Source organism: Hermetia illucens, chromosome 1, assembly GCF_905115235.1.
Source record: "Hermetia illucens chromosome 1, iHerIll2.2.curated.20191125, whole genome shotgun sequence".
In the NCBI taxonomy this organism is placed as follows: Eukaryota; Metazoa; Arthropoda; class Insecta; order Diptera; family Stratiomyidae; genus Hermetia; species Hermetia illucens.
Window position 1 is genome coordinate 31236251 of NC_051849.1, and position 23065 is coordinate 31259315.

Sequence of the window (23065 nt, forward strand, 5' to 3'; positions counted from 1 at the left end):
GGAAGCGATGAATATTTGGACTCTAAATTCCATCCTGATGCTGGTCCCAAATATTCTAGGTCGGGAACCTGATTTGTAGTGATGACGATCGAAGAGGGAGGGGCTCTCCCATCCGAACTTTCGGAAGCTATCTTTCGTCGCATATATGACGAATAACAGTTATTTTGTGTCGCGTGGTTGCAAACCTTTTCTTCCTTATCTAGAGAAGGATAATGATTGTCGAGGATCGTCCCCAAAACTTATTTACAGTCGGTTTTGTTACTCCAAACAAAAAAGACTGGATTTTCCGGTTCGCACGAAAATAATAGCGATAGCGGAGTTTGCTGATTAAAGTTAGATCTTATCGTCTTAAATATTAGATTACTTAACATGAAGGTTAATTGAGAAACGATTGTCAAATATTTGGAAATCAGACTGGACTAAAATCTACTCTGGAAGTCACATGTTGAGAACATATTTTGTAAAGCCATAAAGGCTCCGATGACTTGCAGGTTGATAGCAGGGAAAATATGAGAATGGACCCCGAAAATACTGCGCAGCGCTATGCGGTTAAACCAATGGTTATCTATGGGGCGGTAATCTGGGCAGATAGAACTGAACTCAATACAACTGCCAGGGAGTTACACAAACTTCAAAAACTGGCTTACATGGGTACACGGGGCAATGAGGACATGCCCAACGGCATCGATGGAGGTTCTTCTAGGATGCCTACCATAGCCCTTCTTACCCCTCCTTCTCGAGTACCTCATTTTCAAACTTGATGCCAATGTCAGATCTGGCTAGAATGGTCTTCCAAACTTCTTTTTGCTTAAAACGGGTAAGTCTATCTCCTTTTCCCTATCCCTTATTTTTAACGAAAGCCTCGACGAGAATCATTTCACTGGCTTGTGGAAAGAGGTCCTCATCCCCATTAACAAAAGTGGCGATCGTATGCTTGACGAGAATTATCGTCCCATTTTCCTCCTCTTCTCCTGTTCCAAAATCCTGGAAAGATATGTCAGCGACTGGTTGTCCGCCCACTTTGGCCACCACATAGTAGAAAAGCAACACAGCTTTGTTTCTGTTTGTTACTAAAACCTTCAACATTGTAAATCACAAGATACTTTTATCCAAACACTCGTCTCTAAGCGTTCACATACCACTTGTTTTATGGCTTGCCTCTTACCTTTAAAACCGATCCTGCCGCGTCTCTTTTGACGGCTGCACACCCCGCTTCTTCTCTTCCTCCTCCGGGATCTATTCTGGGTCCTTTATTATTTTTATTTTTTATCAATGATCTTCCCTCGCCCCTCCTTACTTATCCCTGTTTACTCTATGGCGACGACCTTAGCCTGTTTTCCGCTATATCGTCGCCTATGGACTGCGTTTCCCTTCAATCTAACCTAAACACTCTGAATCATTGGTGTCCTCCTAATGGTTTAGCGCTAAACATCAGAAAGTGTCACTCTATGTGCTACTCGCTTAAATCCTCACCAACTTCCTTCTCCTACTCTCTTAACGGACATTCCATGTCATATCTAAATTCCACTCACGGTCCCGGGGTTACTGTCGACAATAAGATCCGCTTTGACACCCATTGCCTTGAAGTAACCAATCGAGCAACAAAATTGTCATCCTTTATACTTCGCCCCTTCTCTGATTTCGACTTTATTCAACCCTGCTTGGCTCTCTTCAATTCAATGAGGAATACCTTCGAGGACTGCTCCGTGATCTCGTCACCTTCCTGTAACTGTGATGCTCTTGCTCTTGAAAATGTGCAAAGTAAATTCACTCGTTCCTCTTCTTTAAGGAAAACTTCCTTCGTATGGACTACTCCCGCCTCCGCTTTCTGAACCTCCCCTCCCTATAACAGCGTAAATCCTATCTGGATTTATGCACATTTTTTTTAACTTTTCTCGGGTCTAATGGAGTGCTCCACCTCTAACGACATCACTTGCCGTCCTGCATCTTATAATACACATACCGCAGGCATTTTCAGCGTGCCCTTCACAGAGTTCGAATTTTACATCCGATCCCCGACTCCTAGGCTTTGCCGAAATTTCAACGCACAACAGCTTGGTCTTCTCTTCTTTAAGCAGTTTTAAGCATAGGATAAGATTATTGTGTGTCCGGATAGCTGAGTAATTGGAGCATGAGGCTGTCGAACGGAAGGTCGTAGTTCAAATCTCACTGATGACAGTGCGATTTGTATCGTGACTTGACGTCGGATTCTAGTCGACTCGGCTGTGAATGAATACCTGAGTCAAATTAGGGTAACAATCACGGGTAAGTGCGCCAACTATTATTATTATCCCGAATTATGGTATTGATACCAAGAGATAGAATGACAATGAGGTTTCATTTCGAGGAGAAATTAGAAACTCGTTGCAGTAAGAACGTAAATTAGGAGTGCGTAGCAGTGACCTACGGCTTAAACCAGCAAAAGTACTTCGAACCAATGGGTATGCACAGTAGTATATTCTAGGCGGAAATATAATCCATAGACAGATATTCCTCCTCCAACCTACAAAACAACTAAAGAGGGCAGACCTGAAAGTGAAATCTAAACTGGGCACATCTTAATAGACTGAATACGTTCGGTTCGCACAATAAGGTCTGAATATTCTATGTTCCAGGCCATGTTGGGTTAGAAGATAATGAAGCAGGGGACGAGTTGGCCAAGAAAGGAGCAGGGACGCCACTATACGGACTAAAACCTTATGGATGATCGGAAAGGGTTCGTCGCTATGACTTTAGAGAATCAAAACGAACGGCTAAGGGAACCTATCAAGAATGGAACTATCCCGGGTGCTCATGAGGGAATACGAATCTAAGCGCTCGAAAGATTGTTTAAACTTCCCCAAGAAGATCCTCAGAATCATAGTAGGCATACTCCCTGTTAATTGTAGGCTAAATCACCTGAGAAGGCTAGGTCTATGTTCGAACCATATCTGTCAATTCTGTGAGGAGAGTGGAATAACCTATATACATCTTCTGGGACAATGTACAATGCACTTGAGCAAATTGAAATATTGAAATTCCTCCCCTGCCAAGAAAATAAAAGCCTATACAGCAAAGAACGCTGTGCCCAAGCAAGTAGTAGCATTGAGAAAATTTCCCAAGGACGAACCGCTAGTGGCCAATACACGCCGATAGAATCAACTAAGCGTAGATTAGATCTCAGGGAATTGCGGTTGGCACTTTGCCTAAAAGGGAACACCGATTCCTAACTATTGCGGAACGTAATAGTGGTCAAAGGATGGTATAGGTCCCAGGACAAAACGTGGATTGGTACCCACGGTGGAACAAAAAACCTAAGAAACGCCTGCTGAATCAACACAAACAGCTCTACTACCAAACCCTATCTCCACCTCCACGTGGTGACCGCTGGGAGCTCTTTCTTAACGAAAAGTTGCAGACGGAGAAGGATTAAGGCGAGTCTCCTGCGCCTAAAAACGAGACAAATTGTACCAACTGGTCCTCCAGGTTAGGGGTTGGATAAGTTTGACAACCCCACACGGAAAACAACTTGTTACGAAGCCACAACAAGACCCTCGGACTGGACTGACAACACAACGACGAACCCGGCAACGAAAACGGAATAACGATTTGCACACTATTACACTATATATTATAGCGGCCATCCAGTAAAACATGTGCTCGGAGTAGGTTCTTTAATCAGCTAAAAAGTGAAAACTGCTGTTATCGGCTTTGAAAACATAAGCGAACGGCTATGCACTTTGCGCTTGCGAGGCAAATTTAGAAATATAAGCCTCATTAATGTTCACGCCCCTACAGAGGAGACTGCAGTGTCGGGGAAGGAACGGGCTGCGGATTATTCAATTATCAGTGTCACACTAAATGATTGTTGGAAGTACCTGGTTTGCGCAGAAAGCGGTTCACAAACAAACATGGGCCTCTCCAGACGGGACCACTTGCAACCAATTGAAGCCATCTGTAACACAGCCTTACGCAACACCTATAAGAGGGAAATGGATGCCGAAATAATCGCAGTCAACAGAGATCCTGGAGATGAAGCACCAACAAATGATCCTCACAATCACCTGAAGAACGTTATCATAAATACGGCCGCAAGCATACTGGGCTCCAGCCGCAAAAAGAGTCGGAACGACTGATTTGACGATGGACGTAAGCTAGCAACGGAACTGAAGAATGCTGCATATCAAGTAATGTTGCATTCTCAAAGAACGCAGGCACGCGCAGAGACTTATCACGAACTCCGACGAGCGGAGAAGCGACTTTGCAGAAGGAAAAACGAAGCCTTGGGAGAACTAACAGGTCTGTGAACTCGAAAAGTACAGGGAGTAACCGCACCAGGCGCGCAAGTTTTACCAACAAGCCTTACACACCTCGATGTTCATCCTGCCGAGACAAAGAGGGAAATCTAATTTCCGACAGAATGGCATATTGGAGCAATGGGTTGAGTACTTTGATGAGCTACTGAACAACCAGAACATCGGCGAGTTGGAATTCCCGCCAACTGAAGACGACGGGCAAATACTGCCACCACCAAGTATAGAAGGAACAGTCCGTGCAATTCATCAGCTTAAAAATCATAAGTCGCCAGGGGCCGATGGATTTACAGCCGAATTGGTTAAATATGGACGCGACCAATTACACCAAGTAGTTCATCAACTTATAGTCAAGGTGTGGAACAGCGAATCAATGCCTGACGACTGGCAAAGAGGCATTATCTCATACATAAAAAGGGAGGTATCACACAGTGCAACAATTATAGAGGCTCAGTACCATCTATAAGATATTCTCCGCTATCTTGCTAGGTCGAATAGCCCCATACGCCCAGAACATCATTGGCCCATACCAAAGAGGCGTCACTCCAGGCAAATCAGCAACAGATCAGATTTTCTCTCTGCGGCAAGCGATGGAAAAACTGTTGGAATATGGACATCAGTTGCACCATCTTTTCATCGACTTTAAAGCCATCTATGATAGCGGCTTTACCCTGATCAGGGTATGAGAGAATTCGGTATACCGACGAAATTAATAAGACTGAGTAGGCTGACCCTGACCAATGTCCGAGGCCAGATAAAAGCAGCAGGATCACTCTCAAGACCATTTGGCATCAACAACGGTCTACGACAAGGGGATGCCCTATCATGCATCCTCTTTAAGCTGGCCCTCGAGAAAGTGATCCGTGATGCTGAGGTAAATGGGCTGTGTGTGGGTGTGTGTGTATGGTGGGGAGAAGCTACAGCTTCTGAGCACTCAGGCCGTGTTGGCCCATTGTACTCGCGTCCCCCGTCTAACGGAATATTCCGGATTCGTTAACGTATCGTAGGATTTCCGTTAGTGGATGTGATGCTACCCGTCGTAATTGGAGAACATTAGCACCAAAGATCTGATGCCTGATGCGTCCATAGGCGGGGCATTCACATAGGAAATGCTCCGTGGATTCCGCTTCCTCATTACAGGAGGGACACGTATCATCTTCGGTAATTCCTATTCTGAACATATGCCCAGCTAGTGAATTATGGCCTGTCAGAATGCCCACAATACACCTTCAAGTCCTCCTGCTTGTCGACAGGATAAACTTTGCGGTACGTATGTTGGGTTCTGGCAGGAAAAGTTTGGTGTGTCGAGCAGCATTTACGCTCTGCCACCTGTCATTATGGGAAACTTGTTCCCAGTTTTTGAAAACAGATTTAGCCAATGCTACTGATACCCCAATTGCTGGCTCCGGTCCCGGCATAGGGGAGATTGACCCCTCTTTCGCTAAAGCGTCCGAGATTTCATTTCCCTCTATGCCACAGTGACCAGGTACCCAGAGTAGTTCCACCGTATTGAATCTAGACATAGAGTTCAAACGGTTTGGGTAAATGGGCTACACATCAATGAAGGCAAGACAAAATATATGATGGCAATGTCAGCACCAAAAACCAACCAGCCAACAACTTCAAACCGCACTGGTCAAACGGGAAGAATAAAGATAGGAGACTACAACTTTAAGATCGTTGATAATTTCTCCTATTCAGGGTCAAAAATCACAACCGATAACAGCTACGATGATGAAATCCGCGCACGGTTGTTGTCAGCCAACAGAGCCTATTTCAGCTTACAAAAACTATTCGGCTCGAAACGTCTCACCATAAGGTCAAAGCTCTTACTGTACAAGACAATGATGTTGCCAGTCCTTATGTATTCCTCGGAGACTTGGGTTCTTAGCAAGAAGAATTGCGAACTCTTGGCCGCGTTCGAGAGAAGAATCCTCCGAAGAATTTTTGGCCCCCTACATGACCGTCGACCGTTGTGGATAAAATCCGGCTCAATAAGTTACGGTGGCCGGGTCACTTAATCCGTATGGATGCGGATGATCCCACCCGGAAAGTCTATAAGGGCAATATCTATGGTAGAAAAAGAAGACGAGGCAGAACCTGCCTAAGATGGAGCGATGGCGTAGGCCAGGACGCCAGACAGCTTTTGGGGATATCGAATTAGTGGACCTCGGGGCAAAACCGGGATGTCTGGAGTTCCTTATTAAGGCAGGCCTAGACCGGATACCGGTTGTTTCGCCGTTGTTGATGATGATTCCCATGAAACAGGCTCAATCCTGCCCAGAACTGAGCGATTTAAATATCTCGGGTCAACGCTATCAGCCAATGGAGGACTGCGTTATGAAATTATGGATGAATTGGCGTTCAACAATTGGTGTTCTTTGTGATCGACGTATCAACGAACGTCTCAAATCTAAAATTTATCGCAATATCGTCCATCCTGTCGCCCTCTATGGTTCTGAGTGTTGGCCGATTATAAAAAAGAATGAACGACGCCTTGCGGTAATGGAGACGAAGAAGGCATCTTTGATGGTATGGTCACGCAATTGGCGCTAACGAGAATTCACTTGCCAAGATTGATCTGAACATCGAAGTCGATGGTAAACGACTAAAAGGCAGGCCGAAAGAACGGTGGCTTGATACGCTGGATGGGGATTTAAGAGTTTCGAGATTGCATCCAGATCAGGCATTTGATAGAGCCAAACGGCGAAACCAATCACGATGAGCCGACCCCGCTTGTGAACGGGACAAAGGCTGAAGAAAAAAGAAGTTTCCAGCCACTGTTATGGTTTTGGGTGTTGTGAGCAACAAAGGACACGTCACGCCACCACACTTCTTTACTCAAGGACTTCGAGTGAATTCTGTTGCATATATCGAGGTTCTAGAGACAGTAGTGAAACCTTGAGTTGATAGTGTACGCGGTGGCAGCCCATTTACCTTTCAGTAAGACTCTACTCCTTCACATAAAGCGGTGGCGACACAAGATTGGAGGGTCGAAAATTGCATGACCACATAACACCGACCTTATGGCCGCCTAGCTTCCCTGACCTTAATCCCCTGGATTACTACATTTCTTCTCTGAAGACTGCAATTAGTATAGTTATGGTCAATATGGATAGAGAGCATTAGATTCGGGCATGCAATCGTCTCTGTATCCGGATTGAGGAGGTTATTGCAGCTTACAGATATATAACAAGTTAATGTTGTGTGAAAAATTCATGAAGTTTCATTAAAGCTAATTAGTTTTACTCTCAAGTTGCCTTCAAATACCGGCGCACTCTGTATATTTAACCTATTCTGACATTCAATATATCGTACAAAGTACACGTTTTAATCTTCCAAAATCAAGTGTTTTGTCTTTAAAAGATCCTTTTTTGGATACATTACACTTCGTCAACAATGCATCCAAAACATAATTTTTGTCAACCCGTTTTCGGAGGCGAATATGTCTCCCTGATGTCACTATTAGTCACAGAAAAATGGAAGAAAACTAGAATGAAACCATGTCAAAAATGAGAACGTATTATCATTTCCACTTCATTGCGGCAACTGAGACACCTGATACACCGAGGTACAGTAGCAAACAGAGCAGTTAATAGGTTTTGCATTCATAAATACAACTGCATTGAGCATACAAGCGCTGACCACTGCGCTGCAATCCGCTTTGTTCGATGACACAGAAAATTGCGTTCCATTTCTTTTATGAATTACAAAAGTAATCCTCATATTTTACGCTGCGGGAAAAGCTACTCAAAAAAAGAAGAAAAGAATTATATACTTTTCTCCGAGAGACACTTTTTTTTTGACCAGCGAGAAATCACGTTATCAAAATAAATCCAAGTCGGCTAACATGATTATGTCCTCAATATTTCTAAAAGAATTACTGCCGCATTATCTTTTCACCTTATTCTGACTGCATTTGGGACAATTATCACTGAAGAATGTTCAATAAATTTGAGTAGGCAACAAGTATAGTCTGCATTGTTTGAAAAAGCTTCCGCAAAGTATTCACAGCTCTTTGAGAATGTCCAGTTTTTGCCATTTGGATTTTCCACTATGGCAAAATGCCAAAAATTCAGAATAAGATTTTCCTGGTCACGTCAGTCAACTGTTCCTACTGTTTATTGTTATCAAGGAAAGAGGAAAGATCCTATAAGAAACGACCACGTTTGTCTCTTCATTACTAAATGAAAAGGACATGCAAATGCACTTTGTAAGTTCATTAAATGCTACTCAAATGAAAATTTACAAATAAACGCTAACGAGCAATTTCTTTAAGTAAACAAAATCATTTCAAGGCATGAATCTTCCATACAAAGAACGTCTTACTATGATACATAGTAGGCGCCAATTAATTTAATTATCTCCTTCTAGTCTTTATCTTAACATCTAAGATACAAGAAGATATGATCGTTCAACTTCTGACAAGGTCTCTTCCTCATTCCTTTGTCTGGCTTGATATTTTGTTTGTTAAAAATGTTGCGAAAGTGGGCTTTGTCACATACTTCCAATGTTGTGTCAGCAATGTGGGCTCGTATCTCACGCGAGATATTCAGAATGTTGATGTTCTGCAATTGATAAATGTCGTCACGCCAAAAGTACACAAGATAAAGTTCGTTTCTAATAATGTTGAGCTGATAACAGCGATACACAAGTTACCACTAAATTAGAGCTGTATCACGAGGTTTATCAGTTGTTATCAGGAAATGTTATCGTCCTCCCAGAAGACAATCGTTCTTTAGCGGAGAAATGTTGATTTAATAGTACTCGTTATTTTCTGACTACTAACTTTTATCAGAATAATCTTTTGGAGTCTCTCATCATAGGAATAATATGTACATGTAATTTTCTCCGATACAATCGCCTATCTATGAGCGATAACACACCGATTTTGCTATAACTCGAAATTAACATAAAAGAACAAACGAAGAAGGGATTAGATGATGGCAGCCCCCCTCCCTTCATTGCAATCTTGCTGGAGAAGCGCTGGGGCTTAACTTTATATATATTTTATTTAAAATACAGTTAATAATTTTATTATTTATTAAATTATTCTAATATTTTAAATTTTTTACAACCGTGTGGATGCGCGAAAATCTTTCTACTAATCTTTTTCTTGATTAATTATCAGAATATTGTTTTTCAGAATCATGGCCGACTCTTTCCAAAAAGTTCACAATTAACTGCTTTCGTAATGCTAATTGCTCGTTCCGCACACAGCACTCCACCTCCAGCTCAAACGAGAAACCAGAAGCATAGCTCCCTTAGCTCGGCTGCCGCAAATCAAAATGGACTTCTCGGCTGCACTTTCTTCCAGGAAGAAAAGCTTTAGCCTGCCCAGGGAAACCGCATTAGTGTGCGTCCGAGATCGAGATTAAAATGGTATGGGCCTCGCTAGAGGATCTCGAAAAGCTGCTCATGAGATGGGTGCAGCGGTCTCCGGAAGATGTCCGTCCTGTTTAGGGCACACGTGCAGAGAGATCGCTTGACACGACGGTCACATTTTTCGCACATTTCACATATTCAGCCCTCCACCCTCTACACCTTTCATAACTGCAGACTACTCCGAATCTCTGGCCATTCCTCTCCTTACGCCTTCCTTGGTTGAGTTCCTCATTGGTAATCTTGACCCCAATGTCGGACCTGGCCCCGATGCGCTTCCTAACCTCTTCCTCCTTAACTGTAGGAAACACATTTCCCTTCCCCTGAGTATAATCTATAACACAAGTCTAGATGAATGCTAGTTTCCCCGTCTCTGAAAAGAGGCCGTTATCATCCCTATCCTCAAGAGCGGAGACCCTTTTCTTGCTGTGAACTACCGCCCGATTTCTCTTCTCTCCTATTGCTCCAAAATCCCCGAAAGATACGTCAACGACTGGTTAACCGCGCACTTCGGTCACCTCATTGTCAAAGAGCAGCATGGTTTCGTGAAACATAGATCTACCGCTTCAAACCTTCTGGTCTTTACCAACTTTGTCGATGCTGAATTCACGACAGGAGGTACATACTATTTATACCGATTTCTCCACAGCCTTTGATACCGTTGACCATAACATTCTCCTCTCTAAACTTTCATTACTAGACTTCCCTCCCTCAGTCATCTCCTGGCTTTCCCCCTATTTCTCATACCTTTCCTGCAAAGTTTCTTTTCATGGTTACTCATCTCGTTCCTTCTCTCCTTCCTCTGGTGTTCCCCAAGGCTCTATACTTGACCCGCTACTCTTCCTGTTTTTTATCAATAACCTCGCCTCCATCCTCACCTGCCCGTATTTGCTTTACGCAGACGACCTTAAATTGTTTGCCTCTGTTTCGTCTCTGTTGGACTGTGGTCTCTTATAGTCCAACCTTGATAATTTAGTCCGTTTATGTTCGATCAACAAACTAACACTGAATGTCACCAAATGCCACTGGATGTGCTATTCGCTTAAACCCTCCCCAACATCCTTTTCCTATTCTCTCAGTGGACAACCCCTTTCACCACTGACCTTCTTCCAAGATCTGGGTGTAATATTCGACGACAAACTTCGTTTCAATTCCCACTTCGTTGACATCATCAATAGAGCTTCCAAAATGTCTGGTTTTATCCAACGTTCCTCCCCCGACTTTTCCTGAATCCAGTCCTCCTTAGCACTTTTCAATTCCCTTGTCAGAAACATCCTTGAATATTGCTGTGCAGTCTGGTCCCCCTTTCGCATTCGGGACTGCTGCGCTCTTGAATTGGTACAACCCGAATTCACCCGGACCCTCTTTTACAAAAAGAACCTTCCACAGATTGATTACTCGTCACGACTCCGCACCCTCAATCTACCCTCCCTACAGCAACGCCGTATCTTCTTTGATATGTGTATTCTTTTCAAACTCTGCAATTGTCTGATGGACTGCTCCGCCAACTCGGATATTACTTTCCGTATCGCCTCGTCTCATAACACACGTAGTGCGGACATTTTTTATGTACCCTTCGCGAAGCTCGCGATTTACTTCCACTCTCCGATCCTGAGGCTATGCCGGTCCTACAACGCCCTACAGCTTGGGTCCTTTGACTCTATTTCCTTTTCTAGTTTAAAGCGTAAACTAAGCCATTCACTTGCCCTTCCCTCTGAGGACAATATGTAATAAGGAATTTGTTTTTGTCTTGTCCTCATTAAATACAAATAAATAAATAAATTCAGCTGCGGCACTGCGTCCTTGAGCAGACGCAAATACCCGGTGGTGTAAAAACTCGGCCTGATGTCGAGTACACGATCGATGGAGAGTCCTAAATTTTCTCCGTATACTAGTTCCACGTGACTTGGAGCAAATTCTTCGTGACCGACTGTCCGAAAATCAAATAGAACGAGTGGCAGGACTTGCAACCAAGAAGGATCATCATGGGCCAGCATCCCACTGGACTGCAGGTCGTACGCGGTTGTGCGATGTTATTTAAAGTCGAGGAGTCTGCCTAACTTCGAGAAATGGGAGGATATGGACTGCGTTCCTTAGTTAGTGATTATAAATACCGACACACAAAAACATGAATGCATTCTTGACAGAGGACCTCGGCACAAGATTGTGTCGAAATGTGTTTCAGGGGTATCGTCTCAGATCACTGCGTGATCAATAATTGTGCGGCAATACCTGAAACCGAGCGAGTTTCGCAGAAGGCTCATCATGTCGAAATGGATTTCGAGGGAATGCCTACCTCTCTTCTCACATGTTTTATGGTTTGGCACTTCTGGCAGACGATACAGTGTCTGCCCAAGAATTAATGTCGTTATTTATGGAATGCCAGAAATATTTTGTGGTACCCGATTCGTTGTCCGGATACCTGGGTGTGCGAAGACAAGAAACTCCCTAAAGGAGTATTTGGAGTTGGTCCTGCCGCTCTGAAGAACTGCGTTATTCTTTTGCGTCTTCACGATTCCTGAAAAATCGACGACGATGGAGTTCTTGACCTCTGAAACATGTGACAAAGCATCGACAACTACTTTATCCTTTCCAGGCCCGTGTTGAATGTTGGAAGTATGCTGGCTGATGAAACTTAGATGCCGGAGTCGACGAGGAAAAGCTTTATCGGGCTTCTGTTTCAAGGCAAAAGTGAATGGCTTATAATACATGAACGGATGATATGCGGTTAATAACTGTAGGTGCTATAGTTCCATTGAGCGTGATCCTTGGAAAAGAAGTTTGATTTACTTTTTGGTGAAGGGCAGCACTAACGACAATGCCTTACGCATCAACGAATACGTCTAGGAATACATTTTGCGAAGGGAATGCCGAAAGTGTAGCTCCCACCAACTGTTGATTGGTGGTCTCAAACGCCTGGATAACTTCTGGATACTACACAATCAGACAGGAGTCTAAGGTCTTCGGGCCCGACATGTAAGCACTAAGGACCGATTAATAGTGCGGCCTTGGATAGAAAACGATGGTAGAAGTTTAGCATGCTCGAAAAACTCAGATCCATAATTGTTTTAGAAAATAGGAAAGCTCGAAACCGCTTGCACTTTGACTAAGTCCGGTTGGCTGTCTTCAGGGGTATCAGGTGGGCGAGGGATCTTACCTACCATTGCAAGATTTTGTAAATCTCAACGTTGAGTACTAGAATGCGCTCAAGGAGACGTTGAAAATGTACTTGTATCGCTCTAAATGCTCAGGCTAGGAGGAACACGTGAGCAGAACCTAGTGGAGAGGTGAAGTAAAGAGTGGAAGGGGCTGCGCTCATTGTACAGTCTAAAAGTCCTCCTAGTGAACTCGAAGAGTCCGAAGGGGTTAAATATTGCCGTTTTCGAAATGTCTACGGGAGTTTCAATAGAGTGCGCAAAATCATGGATGCGTGAGTCATGTGGCTATTTAGACGTTTGTAATCACTATTTGGTTTAGGGACCATGTTAAGTGGCGAAGACCAACAGTTGACTGAAGATCTTTAAATACTTTCCTTAAGAATACTCTCCGCCCAACTGCGGGCTTCTGCGGCGGTAGAGGACACACTTTAGAAAAAATAACGGAGCCAGTAGTGTGGATGCGGTGTTGAACATTATATTTAATGGGCTCAGAGAGACTTCGCTCGGTAGTGATGTTGCGGTACTTTTGAAGAAGTGCGGGAATACGTGAGTCCGCAACGTATTTAACAAGCCGGAAACCGGAAGCTAGACCCTTCAGATAGGATTGTGGTCAATCGCTATAACCGTCTCAGCGAAAAAAACGCATGTGACAGATGGGCAGACAGCCTGACAGTAAACCGATTTTAATAAGGTTTTGTTTTACACAAAACCTTAAAAACGATGGAAAGAGTGTTAGGCGTGCAGGTTGAAATTCTTCCAGACGACTTAAGGGAGACTGTGGGGTCAATGGGGATCTTTTGTGTAGATCTACTAGCAGCCCACAGTGACATAGTAAGCGTATGCCTTAGAAGGGAGTGCTGATAATGGCTGCAATGAAGCACCAAAAAAACGCTCGTCGAAGTTTTACACTCATGACATGCCATACAATCGACGAGGAATCTCAGAAACACCGCAAACCTTAAAACGCCGCGGCCATTATTAACGGCCTCATTGCTGACGGTACACATTTTATGTCGAAGCGACAGAACCTGCAAGGACAAACTACAAAGGTTGAAAAGAACGAGGGAAAATCCCCCCATGCCGTCTCTTGCGTCGTCTTCGTTTTTAATTTGAAAACAGATTTTAAAATTGTTATATATAAACTGCTTAATACGCTGCCTGCTCAGCACTTGAGTTGAAGTTGACACTCGCTCACAGGCTCCACTTTTCATAGGTACTTTGTACGTCCGAAGAGCACTCGGCTGGTCGGACGACCGTTTACCCGCCTGGCACCTGAGAACTCGATTCGGATTCGACGAAGACAACTTTTTTTATGACTTACGAGCGATAGTCTTCTGGCTTCATGATTAATTGGTTTCTGCGTTACCACTTGTAATCATTTTGGACAGTCTGAATCGCTTTAAATATTTTTTCCCAAGTGCTACTCAAAGCTAATCGATCGTTTTTTGGTTAAAAAGACTCGAAAACAATTTGCCGCCAACACGTCTCATTTGTAAACTGTCAGTCGAAATCCGCTGATGCATGCCCCAAATCACGTCTATCCTTTCTAAAATTCCATCCACCATGATCCTCGTTATTTTTTACAAGTTTTTTTCAACGTTTGCATCACTTTCAGATGGTAGAGGACGCCCAAACCATTCGAAAACTTGTGTGCGGCTTATAACGTCGAAAGCCTGTTGCATTTGATAACCTTCAGTTATAGATTTTCGAAGAAGGAGCGCTGTTAGTGCGATTATTTCTGAGCCTGCCCCTCGTGTATTAACAAGACAATTGAGCATAACCTAGGAGTTCGAAAGACAATCGGTTTGCTTGCTTGGTTGCTTTCTATAGTATCAAAAATACGACGCATCCGAAGATATCAAAATGTTGCGTTTTGGTCCAGACTGTTGCGTTGCATTGAAACCCGAACTTCAAAATCTGTGGACATTTTAAAAGCCTTGGAATTATGGATGTATCGATGCATGTTGAAAATTTCTCGAACTCAACAGCAAACGGTGAAATGTTATCTAGAATGAACAGACTAATGAATCTAATTTTAAAGAAGCGTAAAGTGGGATTCTGGAAGGGAAAATAGAAGAAAAACATTTTCAACCACACCCTCGAAGGTTATGGGGAACTTAAGAAGAAAAGGGGGATAGTCCTGATGAAAATCCCCTTAGAAAGTTATGGCTTTTCAAAGATTTTTTTATACCGGCAATTTTTAAGGTTGGAATTTTGAATCCTATCTCTTGAGGAGAAGGAGGGATTGAAGAGAATATGCAGCAGGAAGGTTACTTCTCTCTCCTCGTCGAAAAATTGCGACTGTCACCCCCTTAAGAAATTATGACGCTTCAGTATCGATTTCAGTTAATGTTAAATTTTTTTCCCCGCAGAGGGAGGAAAGTTCATGGAAGAGGGCAGCGGAAGTCGAACTCGAGGCGGTCATCCCTCCCCCCAACTTAAAAAGTAATAGCTCACTAAATTAATAATAATCGTTGGCGCAACAATCCATATTGGATCAGGGCCTTGAAGTGTGTTAGAGCACTTCATTCAAGACCGTAACGATACACACCATATACAGGCAATATGGTCAGCATTGCGCGCGGACAAGATTATTACCCTGATTTGACTCAGGTGCTCATTCACAGCTGAGTCGATTGGTATCCGACGTCAAACCACGATACAAATCCCACCGCCACCAGTGAGGTTTGAACCGCGATCTTCCGTGCGACAGCTTTACGCTCCAATGGCTCAGCTATCCGTACAGGTCACTAAATTAGGTTTTTTTTATATCATCATGGTGAACTTTGAATTTTCAACCCTTTCCTGGCGCCATAAACTTTCAACTGGAGATGACCGCCGCAAATGGAGAACCTTGTTCTTTCCCCTATATACCCTCTTTATCCTCCCCCTCTCCTAGGTGATATTGGCAAATCAAATTTTGCCACGATGACATCAAAATACCTCCTATTTGAAGCGCCATAACTGGTTAAGAGGGAATGTCAGCTGCGACTTTTCAATGAAGAGAGAGGACTTCCCGTTTCTCCTTTTATACCTTGAGGTTCACCATTAAACCCTACCTCTATAACATGAAAATAACCAACCCCTCTCCCCGGTCATCTACTTGCCCGCCCCATCTTTTCTCTCTTTGTGGTAGGATTGGAAATTCAGACTTCACTATGCTAAAATAAAAAAATCTGCTTTGAGGGGCTACAACTTTTTAAGGGGGAGGAGGGCGATCGCTAAGAGTTTTCATTGGGGTTGGAGTGGGAGACCTCCTCCCCACTTTTAAACTTCCCATCCCCTCTGAAGATACGGTTGAAAATTGAACCCTTTTTAAGTTTTGAGTTCTCAAATTTACCCCCGCACGATTAGTTGTTGGATAGGATATGTAGGAGAAAAAGGAAAGTATCCCTTCTTTAACCTGGTTGGAAAATTGCGTCGACCATTTCCTCAATAAGGTATAGAGCCTGGGAATGAGGCTTTAATCAATGACCAAGCTACGCGTGATTAATTTGATTCATTTCAATGATCCTTAATTGGCCTCTGAAAACCTCCATTCACAAATGCACTTAAATGAATATTCAATCATTGTATAAAAAACTAAATCATACGCTTTATAAATCTTTTCATCAGATATTAGTAATGAATTGTCCATTTGAATTCATCATTATAAGACAAAAAAGCTGGGAATCATGCAATCAGAAAATGATTCGTAACTTTTAGAGCTGATAACAGATATTCAATTTCACAACTAATCAGTTTTATTCATTGTTTTCTCTTCTCTATTTCCGTGATATTTTCCCATTTACCAATCATTTTAGTTGATTGTACTTTTCGCATTAATTTACTCTAATCTATTTTATCCCAATCCAAAAATTAATCAAGGCCACAGCGATAATTCCAACGATGCCTTTGTTTTCGTTCTTCGCCATTTCTCTTTTGTTTGCCAAAATCTTCTACGAAAGATTTATTTTTTAAACGATTAATTAAAAGTAGGAATTTGTAAGATTATAAAATGTTAAACGCGTATTAGTATGCCTTTTGCAACAATGAAGCTGATTGTGAGAAAATAGAGCTTATCACTTCCTCCAGATCGTTGGCCCACTCGCTTAATTATGAAATCTATTCGCCCACCCAGCATCCACTCCTCCATAAATCTGGAAAATATTTCCATTAAATTATGTCTTTTATTCATCATCACTTGTCATTACAAGACGCAATAATATCAGCTGCCACTACTCGCGTTTGCAGCCATTTCACCTCTACATCGCCCAACATCTAAAATAAAGCTGCAGAAATATTTTCCCAACGTCGTCTATAAAATTAGCATGAAAAAAAGAAAAGCAAAAGAAGAATGAATAGAAATTCCAGCGAAAACATCTCGAATGATGAGAAAATCTGCCAAGCGATGAAAACGAACATTCGTCCGAGTCCCAAGTTGCATTTTCATTCCAAATTCGCCATTCCCAACAGGTGTATGAGGAATTATTTTCGAAAATTATTTACGATGCATATTTTTGCGAAAATCGATTGTGCAACTCAGCGTAATAATCGCGAATACTCATATGAGATTGCGCCACACTGTGCTTGGAAATATGGATGTGATTCTAGCAATAATTTCAGCCAACGCGACCAAACTGATTAAAGTGTGGACTAGCGCAGGAATTTTATATCAGATTTTCGGCGTAATTTTGTGCAAAGTGGATAATGATAGTAATGAACAATGAATGAACATGTCCCCAGGTTATGGCGCATTCCATATTATTGAGGCGAGTTTTAGTGTTATGGTCTAGAGCCATCGAGATGAATCAAGCTTCAATCTTTGTCGGTAATATATTATCGAATGAGTTGCAGAGGCAGATACTTCTACGGTAGAGCATTATCAATGGAATGTTTATAGTAGCTGCCAAAATTTGAGGTGTGTTCAACAACCGTGAAATCGTAAAGCGACTTAGCTTATTAGGCCTTCAATAAAGAGCACTCCTATTCCAAGTAAAACAGCGATTAGACCATTCATATCGGAGCGCCATCGTTGCCCATTTTGACATGTATTCCTGCTTTCCCCGGGGTTCTGAGAAGGTTAGCATTCTTCCTCAACTATTTCTAGGACTACCGACCTGTTGGCCCTGTTGGAAAAATTTGTTTCACTCCATGGCAAAGAGCGCAATAGAATTATCATCCTTTCTTTAAATGTGACCAACATACTGCCTCTTTTGCCATAAAAATACCACAGATCTGCATAAATACCCCTTCCGTGTGTCAGCATATTCAAAATTTTGTTAAGTTCGAGTTTCGTCGATGACATGTTAAACCCAAGTGTTGAGAAAAGCGATTACTATGCATGTGTTTCTCTCATATTGAAACAGCTTCAACTTAATCTTAGTCTTAAGATAAATACATTTCTTTACTTCAGATAAAAAAGCAAGGCGGATTTTTTGGCCTGCGCAAATGCATTATATTATGGGAATTCGACCTCAGCACCATCAGCAAAAGTTGCGCAATGGAAATGGAAGTTCTACTCATCAATATACATAACACGATAACTTGCTAGAATAATAATAATAACTCCGCCGTAGCCGGTCCCAAGCGGTCCTTCGCAGCGTCTCAGGAAGTTTGTGAGGAAAGTGCAGGAAATTTGCAGTCTTGCAGATTACTCACTGAGGAAGCTATCACTACACTTGGCAGTTGGGATAAAATGCACCAGCAGAATAAAGAGAAGAAATAGAAATTTGAGGTCCGGTACGGATAACCGGCGGGAGTCGTCTGACTTGGTGCCTGGATCGGGCTCCCGTAATGGACAGCACGGCGTCGAAACCGCTGGACGACCAGGAGCATTGCTCCGCCTGCTGCAGTTGTTCCGCCATAATCTGTGGCGACCATTTCAGCAGGTTCACGTAAGCAGCGGATGAGGTGACTGAATAAACCTCTTCATCATCTGTTCCTTCTACGGAATTACCGCCGCTTGTTGCACCAGAAATTCGTCGAGTGTTTCCCGCAATTCACGCGCGTGACTGTGCAGTGAGTCGCAGACCAGTACCACTTTATAACTCGCAGCGACACAATCCCAGCCATCATCAGGGAGCGTGTACGACTTGAAGTCATCGCGGAAATTGGTAACCGAAAGTCGATGGGGGCACAGGCGGCGGCACCAATAACACCACGCCGCACTGCAGGCAACAGTTTCAGTACTCGCCGAAGCACTTTTCTCCACCGTCCAACTGAAGTTTCCGCTGAAGTTCGGGACGAATTCCAAAGAGCGTGTATAGAATTCTCGGAAATCGAATGCCTAGACCAGGTATTCCCAGGCTCTATGTATCTCCAGCAACTCCGAAAATTCTATCTCAAATCAATCTTGCATCTGTGTATTGATATGTCGCTGCTGCAACTACAATCACTTGTGTATTGTGGTGCAGTTACCGCTGTCAGATTGCACGGTCAGAAGATTCGCTTTCGCATTATTGGTTTGAGTGACCGAAGAGATCCACCATGGAAAATTCGTCTGGAATTGAAATTCTGGACACACTAAACCAGAAACTTTCTGTCATATGCAGTCGGTTACGACGTCATGGCGAAAGTCATTCCAGACGTGTCCACAATGCAACATACGCGAGGAACCAGCGGAGCTTTTTCAGATCTCTCAACGAATCCTAACAGAGCGTCCAGACTGTGCCTTTTTCGGCGACGGAAGCGAAAGAGTATTGGAGTGGACTTTGGGGGTTACCCGTATTCGACAAGTTTAACAATCAAGCAATTCTGCTGCAGTCGTTACTATTTGGTGCGGAAATATGTTCGCGGTTGTTTTCCCGTTATTACATAGCCATTATATCAAATACAAACACGAAAACGAAATTAATGTCGTGCAAATCGCATCAAGGAAACTTGATAATAACGCACACAGGATATCGAACACTTCTGTTGCGCAAATGACAAGACCGGTACTTTACTTATGATTGACATGAGCTCTGAAATGCAACTCAAAACTGTGGCTCAGTGCGTTCTTCCATCGGGTTAGAAAAAAAGGTCATCCAGTAGAGTGTTCAAATTATTGTCCGATTAGATTCCTGTCCCATAACATGAAGACTTCTAAAAGCATCTTACCAACCGTATTCGTGACATCGTTGAAATAACCATGATCCAAACCGGCTTCGCCAAAAACTAACGAACAACTGACGCAATACATGCTGCGCAGTTACTCATAGAGAAACACCGTGAGAAGCATCGCCCTCTCTGGATAGCATTACAAGATCCAAAGAAGGCGTTTGACCATGTGTCACACGGACTCATCTGGTATGCTCTGCGGCAACACCTATCACCAGAAGAATTCATGTGAGCTGAGTTAAATTGGTCTACCGTGATCCGAAAAGTAAAGTTCGAAATGTGGCGAGCATATCAAAACCGCTTGGCGTCTTCATCGGTATTCATTAAGGAAGCGCCCTTTTACCTCTCCTCTTTGTTATTGTTATGTACACTGTCACGCAGGACATCCCACATCCAGAGCGCCTAATACACTGCGCTATGCAGACGATGTTTTTCCATGGTCTCATAAGAAAGCTGATATCGAGCAACTTGTTCTCAAATTGAATTTGAATAAAACAGAATTTTTGACGATCGACCCAAATGAAACAGGCATTACCACTCTCAGTGACAGTCACCTGGCCAAAGCTGAACGATTTAAATATTTCGGTTCAATGCTATCAGCCAATCGTGAATGCAACCTGGATGAAGTGACACTCCACAACTGGCGTTCTTTATAATAGACGTATTAACCAGCGTCTCAAATCCGAAATTTATCGCAGTGTCGTTCGGCCCTTTTACTCTCTATGCATCTGAGTGTTGGCGGACTATAACAGACAATGAATGGCGCCTCGCGGTAATGGAGACGAAGATGCTACTTTTGACTAGTGGCGTAATACACGACAATCACATTCGAAATCCGCAATCGATTTGGGGTTACACCGATCTTGGAAAAATCACGAGGGAAGCGATTTCAATGGTCATGCAATTCGCGCTAACGAGAACCTGTCAAGATTGGTCTAAACATTGAAGTAGATGGTAAACGACCAAAAGGTCGACCCAAAAACCACCAAAGCCTCGCGATTGCATCCTGATCGGACTGACCTGACCAATCGATCAAGACCAGCCAAGCCGGTTCTGAACGGAACAGACGAAAAAGACGAAAGTTGGAGCAAATTGAATCTATTATAACTTTGTTAGTAATGTTTCATGTTATAGCCAATACTCTTGAAATTTTCATAATTTTAGGATGAACTTAAGGTGTGATTCTAGCCAATTACTACAAATTATAGTAAGATACAATTCATCATAATCATCAATAGCGCAAGAACCGATATCCGGTCTAAGCCCGCCTTAGCAACGAACTCCAGACATCCCGGTTTTGCGCCGAGGTCCACCAATTCGATATTCCTAAAAGCTGTCTGGCTGTCTGGACCTACGCCATCGCTCCATCTCAAGCAGGGTCTGGCTTCTCTTCTTTTTCTACAATAGATATTGCCTCTAGAGACTTTTCGGGCTGGATCATCCTTATCCATACGGATTCGATGACCCGCCTACCGCAACATATTGACCCGGATTTTATCCACAACAGACAGTCGCGGTATCGCTCATAGATTTCGTCGTTATGTAGTCTACGGAATCGTCCATCCTCATTTCTCGAATCAGCGAATCACTTTCTTCAGAGCCAGGTTAAGGAGGACGCATGATAAGGCGTCCCCTTGTCTTAGACTGTGTAAATTCGCTTTTCCGCTCGACGGAGTTCGCGATAGGTCTCTGCGCGTGCCTGCGGTCTTTGAGAATGCCAAATTACTCAGTATGCAGCATCCTTCCGTTCCGTTGCTAGCTTACACTCATTGTCGAACCAATTGTCCCGACCACAGTTAGATACTAGACAGCTACCTCACTCCCCCTTGACCCTCAAGGGGGGAAATCAGTACGAGTACACACGATTTCAAATTGTTTTGCCCTTGAGCATGAGCGAGATGTACCGAAAACCCGATCAGCTGTGTTTGACATACCGCCCGGACTTGCCAATGTATTGGTGAGATTGGCAAGTTTTTGCTTATATATAAGTGAATACGTAAAACAACTTTTTGATATGTGGGTGAGCACGCCGTAGTACCAGAATAGCAAAAGCTCATCGATCTCTCTCTTACCAATACGATTTGACGAAGATTATGCCTTTTCCTTGTTTAGCGTCTCTGATGTGTACAGATAAGCTTCTGCAAGCACATTTGCAAGTGGGGTCATTTTTGTAAGGGTACTGCCTATAGTAGATCTACTGTGGTCCCGACTTTTCTTGCGACTGGGGTGAAGTATGTTTGTGGACGTTGTCATGACCGCGGCTTCGCAACGGAAGCGGAATCTCATTCGTCCCTTTCTGAATTAATTTGCTCAAATAATTCATTTCATCATTAATTGCAATCACCCTAATGTTCGCCGCAGACTGCACATTATTGAATGAATTCGGGCGAATTAATCTTGACAGAGGGAAATGATTTGCCGCAACGTGAACTCAATAGAGTTCAAAGCGAAAGTAGCGACATTGGGAGCGGTGCTCAGAAAGAACACTGGCGGACTGGCGGGTTGAGGAGGTCTCTGCGGAATTTTGGGAGAACGAACAGCTGTACCGGTGGGTCGAGAAAGAACTGCTGGACTGACGGAGGTCAAGAGAAAAAAAAGTTCTGGGGAATTGTGAGGAGAAAAGAACAGCGGGACTGACGGAGGACGAAGAAGAGGAGATCGTTCTGGCCTTGGAAGAAAGCGGAGTTGGAGGAGGAACCGAAGACGGGAGCAGCTCGCATTGCGAATTAGTGCGATTTCTCGAGTACTTGTGAAATACTTCCACCGACTGTGAAGAAATTCGCGGTAAATATTCATTCGATTCTGGCTACTTGTCGCCAAATTCGCCAGTGCCACTTTCCTGCAGTGCCTAACTTTCTAAGAATTAGCGTGAGCCCGTCGAGTTAGCGAATAACTGTATCTTGGAGTTGATAGCGCGTGCTCCTGTGGCCAGTTAATAGGTGCCGTCGGCAGTTCCAGAAATAAATATTCCGGGCACAGCCACCTTCAAAAAACACCAGTTACTTGCGGTTCAGAAAGTTTGTGGGTCGATTTACGGTTGTTGCGGTTTTTTTTTTAACTCTTCGAAGATGGATGCTGTTTTCAGAGGCGATAAAAAGGAAAATTGCTCAGCGACATAACATCTCGTGAATATCATTGTTTCCTGGATGCCTT

The 23065-nt window shown here is 43.3% G+C and overlaps 1 protein-coding gene and 1 long non-coding RNA gene across 4 annotated transcripts in view; both read right to left on the reverse strand.

The window, feature by feature from the left end:
- LOC119647714 (guanine nucleotide exchange factor DBS) overlaps nt 1-23065 on the reverse strand; it is a 302166-nt gene that overhangs the window by 264957 nt on the left and 14144 nt on the right. The gene's annotated exons all lie outside the window — the stretch shown is intronic.
- Nucleotides 16526-17392, reverse strand: LOC119647763. The gene is made up of 3 exons (XR_005248932.1): nt 17235-17392; nt 17026-17129; nt 16526-16971 (listed from the first exon to the last, which is right to left on the reverse strand). It is a non-coding gene; the product is annotated as an uncharacterized LOC119647763 (long non-coding RNA).